This window comes from Oxyura jamaicensis, chromosome 1, assembly GCF_011077185.1.
Source record: "Oxyura jamaicensis isolate SHBP4307 breed ruddy duck chromosome 1, BPBGC_Ojam_1.0, whole genome shotgun sequence".
NCBI lineage: Eukaryota > Metazoa > Chordata > Aves > Anseriformes > Anatidae > Oxyura > Oxyura jamaicensis.
Window position 1 is genome coordinate 72100463 of NC_048893.1, and position 6437 is coordinate 72106899.

Consider the following 6437-nt stretch of genomic DNA (forward strand, 5'->3'; position numbering starts at 1 on the left):
CTGCTTTGTCTCCCTTCAACTTATTTTTGTTACTCCCATAGTAAAGGGAACAGGGGAACCCTCCTTTATTTCAGGGTTCCCATAGTAAAGGGAACCCTGAAATAAAGGAGAAGGATGGGATGTGGTGGTGACATGTGATGTAAGGTAAGAAGAGAGGGTTTTGTTTTTGGGAAAAAAAAAAAAAAAAAAAAAAAAAGGTGAAGCAGAAGGATTAGGGGAAGCAGCTGAAAAGAGACAGACCAGAGAGCAGGGTTTGCAAGCCACAGCAGCAGGCTGTGAGGGTGTCAGAGCCTTCTTCCCGATACTTGAATACCACCCAGCCCTACTGCTGCCTGCAGACCTCTACTGCAGAGGTGGTGGGAAGGGTCGGAGCCAAAACCCTCCTGCAGCCAGGCTGCATGAAGGCAACAACTGCTGTTGTGACCACTCAGTCTGCTGGCTCCAGCAGCCTTCACTCAGGAGTTTCTGACTTGACGCTGCAAAAGCTCCAACAGAAATGTTCATTTTACTCTTAATGCAGATCTCCACTAAAAAGCTTTGCCATCTTAACTCTTCTGCTTTGTGTGATAGTATAAGGAGAGTCCACTCAGCATCTTCGTCTCTTAACAAATACCTTCCTCTTGATTCAGATGTGCTGGTGGACGTAGGAGCTCCCAGATGCTAGTTTTCATCTTGCTCTTTGAAGCTGCCATCCCATGAATCTGTTGGCAAAGCGGACTTTGACTACACACTAAAATACTTAAGGCAGAGTCAGCCAGCTTGCTTCAGTCACCAAATTCAGACTTCACAAATAAAAACTCACAGTAAAGGAAAGTGTTCTCTGGCAATAGGCCCTTGGTAACTCAGGTTTTATCTTGAGGATTCGATGATCCACCTCCTCTTTTCAAATATGCAACATACTTGGCTACTAATGTGCAGATTTTTTTTTATTATTATTATTTTTTACCATTCACAAATTAGTATACAAAACAGATATACAGTATCTGCTCGAGGGTAGGAAGGCTTTGCAGGAGGATCTCGATAGGCTGGACCGATAGGCCGAGGCCAACGGTATGAAGGCCAAGTGCCGGGTCCTGCACCTGGGGCACAACAACCCCAAACAGAGCTACAGGCTGGGAGATGAGTGGTTAGAAAGCTGCCTGGCAGAGAAGGAGCTGGGAGTTTTGGTTGACAGTCGGCTGAATATGAGCCAGCAGTGTGCTCAGGTGGCCAAGAAGGCCAACAGCATCCTGGCCTGTATAAGAAACAGTGTGGCCAGCAGGGCCAGGGAGGTGATCGTCCCCCTGTACTCGGCTCTGGTGAGGCTGCACCTCAAGTACTGCATTCAGTTTTGGGCCCCTCGCTACAAGAAGGACATGGAGGTGCTCGAGTGAGTCCAGAGAAGGGCTACGAAGCTGGTGAAGGGTCTGGAGAACAAGTCTTACGAGGAGTGGCTGAGGGAGCTGGGCTTGTTCAGCCTGGAGAAGAGGAGGCTCAGGGGCGACCTTATCGCACTCTGCAGGTACCTGAAGGGAGGCTGCAGCGAGGTGGAGGTTGGTCTATTTTCCCATGTGCCTGGTGACAGGACAAGGGGGAATGGGCTTAAGTTGTGCTGGGGAAGTTTAGTTTGGATATTAGGAAGAACTTCTTTACTGAACGGGTTGTTAGTCACTGGAATAGGCTGCCCAGGGAAGTGGTGGAGTCACCATCCCTGGAGGTCTTTAAAAGACGTTTAGATGTAGAGCTTAGGGATATGGTTTAGTGGAAGATTTGTTAGCGTTAGGTCAGAGGTTGGACTCGGTGATGTTGGAGGTCTCTTCCAACCTAGACTATTCTGTGATTCCGTGATTCTGTGAAATAGAACCTAGCTGTACAGAATATATGCAGATTTCTTACTTGTATGTCTTCTAAGAGTTACTACGTTAACTGTACATTATTCAGTATTATTCAGAATACCAGTGATATTTCACTGTATTAGCAGATTGGGAGAGAACTAATAATGCTTTTAAAAATTAAATAATTAAAACGAGAGCTGTGAGACTAAATGCCATTATGAAAATGCATTCTAATAAAATTAGTTCAGTCTGGTATTTGAAAGGTTGTTTGCTCTCATGAATATTCACGCAAGCTGCATTTTTCTTAGCAATAACATTCCTTAAAAATTTAAAATTAATCATGCCAATATTTGTTTGCCCTGAAAGTCCTGTGAATTCTCAGACGACTGTGTTTGCATGAATTTTCACTTGTGACAAAACTTACTCAAGTCCTTTTCCTTTTTCTTATGTGTGGTTGGATGACAGAGACAACCAAATGAATAAATACCCTGGGATTTAAGAAGTTAGCAGCACTGTACAAACAGCACATTGCAAGTAAAGAATGCCAAAAGCAAGGGTGGCCTGAGACAGTTAATGAGCAAGCTATGGTCAAGAATATGATCACATAAAATCCTTTCTAAATAATGTTAGCTAGAATAATTTGCAGAAATTAAATCAAATTATTCCTAAGGCCAAGTAGCAAACACAAAAAGAAGGGACTTTTATTAAATTAATTGTTCAGCCACCGATAACTAAAAACTGAAATAGTGTCCATTTCTCATTTCCTGAAATAGTTTATCCCTGCCTTAGGATGATGAACTCCTTTGCTGTAACCTGTGTGGTATGAGCAACAGATTGCCTTAACGCATTACTAACAGACATCAAGAAACGGTTTTTAATAAACTTAAAACATTCATGACAAGCTGTTTATAATTATCACAAAAATTTAATTGTTTCCTATGTGATAAAGCCTTAATTCTTGCAAACAGTATGCCTGGAAGTAGTATCAATATTAGGCTGCTGCTTTGCTTTGGTCTTAGAGTGAGAGTGTGCACACAGGTTTTTGGTGCCCTAGGAACTAAAATCAATGTTGAAATAAACCACAGTCAGCAAAGGATCTGGAACAGGGACTTTGAAAAGCCAGAACTGGAATTGGTGTCTTGTGATTTGCTTTTAGAGTCACACTTTTCTCCACTACAGCTTTTCTGGAGTTCATATATAAATGCAGTGGGTATTCCTCTAACCCTTTATTATGTTATAGCCAAGATAAGTAGCTTGATGGTTATTAGGTGATAACCTGCATGATTATTAGGTGATCACACAGCTTGTGTTGTAAACAGCTTCCAGAAATGAATATGAAAGAAAGCCTTTTCACCAATAAGTGAAATTCTAAAATGGTCAGGTTGAAAAGTATGTAATCAGGGGAAGAAGAGGAAGGAGTGAAGAGGAAGGGGGCCATATGTGTTCATGAGGAAATGAGGGTTAACTGAAGATTCACCCACAGAAAAGCCATATGGAATAATAATAATAATTTGAACCATTATCTCAGAAGAATGGAGCTAAGAAACTTCTGACCAGACAGAAAATATGTCTGTTTCACTGAAAAAAATAAGGAATCTTGTGTCATTTATGTGAATACATAGAATTACCTATTCAAAAGAAAAATCATCACTGCTTATTTTACAAGAAAATAATTGCTTTCTTAGAACAAAATTTATAAATAATCCTGGAGGAGAAAGTAGTTCTAGCATGAAGGTTTTACTTCCCCCACCTATTCCATAATTTCAGAATTACGCATACTCTTGCATTAGACTTATAAGGAGAGCTTACAACCTCTTCATTTTAAGGTTTTAAGGTTAACATATTTCAGAGCCACTGCCTGAGTTTGTGTCCTACCTGCTAGCCATTAAGAGGTTGTGGAGGGATTCCTGGATGCCTTTTAAATGAGTGGATGTGCTCTCCACAGCAGCTATACCCAGGGTGGACTTTCATCCCTCACTGGTAGACAAATCTTGCAATCTATTTAACTAAGCAAGGCTCTGATCTGCAGCCAGTTAGCTACTCTTCAAGCATTGTGATATACCCAGTGTGCACAGGTTCTCAAACCAATCACTGGCCTTTAGTCACTCTGTGCCTCAATCATCTCCTTGTGGCACATCTCTACTTCCTATGAATTTTAAAATTCAAAAAATGTTACAGACCTTAAGGCACTAGATAGGGATGGGAGCCGTGGAAGATAAATATGCAAAAAAAAAAAAAAAAAAAAAAAAAGAAGAAGAAGACAGATCAGTCAACAATAAATTACCCCACAATCACTGATAAATTTTGTAGCAACTTCTAGATCTTTTGCTGAGAGTCACTGATTTTACTGAGAGTCATAATCCAACTCTGCTGAATTATTCTGTTTTGTGTATTTTTTTCCTACCTGATACAGTTGATAGGCAAAATGGAATCATTCTCTCTAATTCAGTTTATGTGTACAAAACCTAGCACACTACAGAAATTCTAATGAAAATGAAAATCAGGACAGATGGAAAACCACTAAATTTCTGGGACAAGTTCAGTAGCTAATGGCTTTTACTGAGCACTCACCAGATCTGGTGGTAAAATATCAGTTGAGTCAGTGAGGAGGAGGAAGGTACAGGTATGTCAGTTTTAAATACCAGCATTGTTTAACCCTGGTGTACATTCTGTGCTAATACACTAGGAAAGCACAATGAGGTAAAAATACCAAGTAATTGACTTTCAAATTGAATCAGTCAGGAACCTGAGGTACCAGAAATCCTGAATGACTCTGCAGCTGGATCCAATTCTTTCTATGAGTAAGGCATCTTAAGATCTTGAAATGGCTTTATGGAAAGCTTTCTCCTCTAGATAATATAGATGAATAGTAATAAGATGCTCAAGAGGACAGGTGAATTCACTCACTTTGTTTAAAGCAGAGGAGTACCATATATTCCTGAGACTCTCTTCAGTTAGATGGAGATTTATTATAATGAAGAAATTAAGTCATGTCCTCTGATACAGAACTCTAAGAAAGAGATACTTGAAATTATGCTTATAAATGCCAAAAAACATTCCCATGAAACATGCTGAAAAAGTAGAGCATGTATCATAGGGCAGAAAGCCACTCTGAAGAAATTTCTCTTGATCACATTCATTGACTACTGAAGGGTGTTATAAAATATGCCCTTTTTGTTCAACATAGTGCTTTGAATGCAAAATGAATTATGCAGTAGCACTGAGTGCTGGGCAGATAATGAAGAAGTTTGGACCCCCACGCTACTGATGGACTTTCATCTGAAAGTCAACTGCTTGGCACATGTATTTATTGTCCATATCATGATGTGCCCATTTTAAGCACAGCTAGGGCCTAAAAGCTCATGGACTTCCCACAAGGTTTTTTATTTTTCAAGATCCTTTAACATACTCCCTGCCCAATTATTGGAATTGTAGGATTCATTTAATTTAATTGGCATCAAAGAAAAGAATCAGCTTGGGTGTTTTCTGTCAGTCTTCTCTTTTGAAACCGGACAAAAAGGTCAGACCATGGGTGATTTCAGATCAGGTTTTTTTTATTCAGAAAATGATTTCCTGCCAGGAACAAATATATGTAGAGTAGTATAAGCAAGATACTTGGGTGCTAAAAAAATAAAATAAAATAAAATAAAATAAAATAAAATAAATCTTATATAGGGTAATGAAACACATGTAGAAATCATCACAGGGTTGGATTATGCCTGACTCTAGTCTGGCAATGAAGGAAATGAGAAAGAATTAAGCACTGGGGATGCTGTTTTCCATCTGTGATGGTCATTAAAGGGCTGCTTAGCTAGACGTTCACGTTTGTTATTTCCTGCAAGTGTACTCATAAGGATGGGAATATAGGAAGCTCTGGCACAACCGAGCCATCTGGTTCAGAGACAGAGATCAGCCGTCCTGGCTGGGGCTGGCAGAAGGACAGAGACCTTCAAAGAGAGGCAGAAGAAGGCACAGTGCAGCTCCCAGCTTTCTTGTTGTGTCAAATCCTTTGCATCTAGCCAGATGCAAGGGAGCTTTCTCACCTTTACCCTTCTTGGGCTGCTCACAGAAACTGGGCATAATTTAGAGTCAATTTGGCTCAGTTCATGATTCCTTAGAAAACGTTAAAAAAAAAAATGCCACCACCAAAAAAAATCTTGGTTTGGATGGTTATAGTTTGCATTTTGGCATCCAAAATATTTCCATGTTTCAGTATTGGACTGTCACTCACATGTAGCGCAATGTAAAGTGGCTCCTTGCTTGCCAGATGATTTCAATATTCCCTTCCTACCAATCTGGGAAGATAGTGGCTTGGATGACTCCTTCTCTGGGAAAACTAGTGTTACTCTGTGTGGGAAGGGATGGTGGAAACAGCTTTCCAAGCCTGGAGAAGAGATTTCTAGAACAGTCTTGAGAGGCTTCTCTGTGTTGTTAGGAGTATACTCTTCGCTGCTGTAAAAAAATGTGTAAGTTACAATGTGTCACACAGCCAAATAATCCCTTTGTACTTGCCTGCAGGTGACCCAGTGAAGGAATGTCAGTGAGATTCTTCCTGTATAGTACTTTGAATATAAGCTCATTTTGCTGTGTTTTTTTTTTTTTTTTTTTTTTTTTTTTTTTTTA

The 6437-nt window shown here is 40.1% G+C and overlaps 1 long non-coding RNA gene across 1 annotated transcript; it reads left to right on the forward strand.

Annotated features, from left to right (window-relative positions):
- The first annotated feature begins 1856 nt into the window (after positions 1-1856).
- Positions 1857-3309, forward strand: LOC118179171. The gene is made up of 2 exons (XR_004756391.1): positions 1857-3174; positions 3205-3309. It is a non-coding gene; the product is annotated as an uncharacterized LOC118179171 (long non-coding RNA).
- The last annotated feature ends 3128 nt before the right edge of the window (positions 3310-6437 follow it).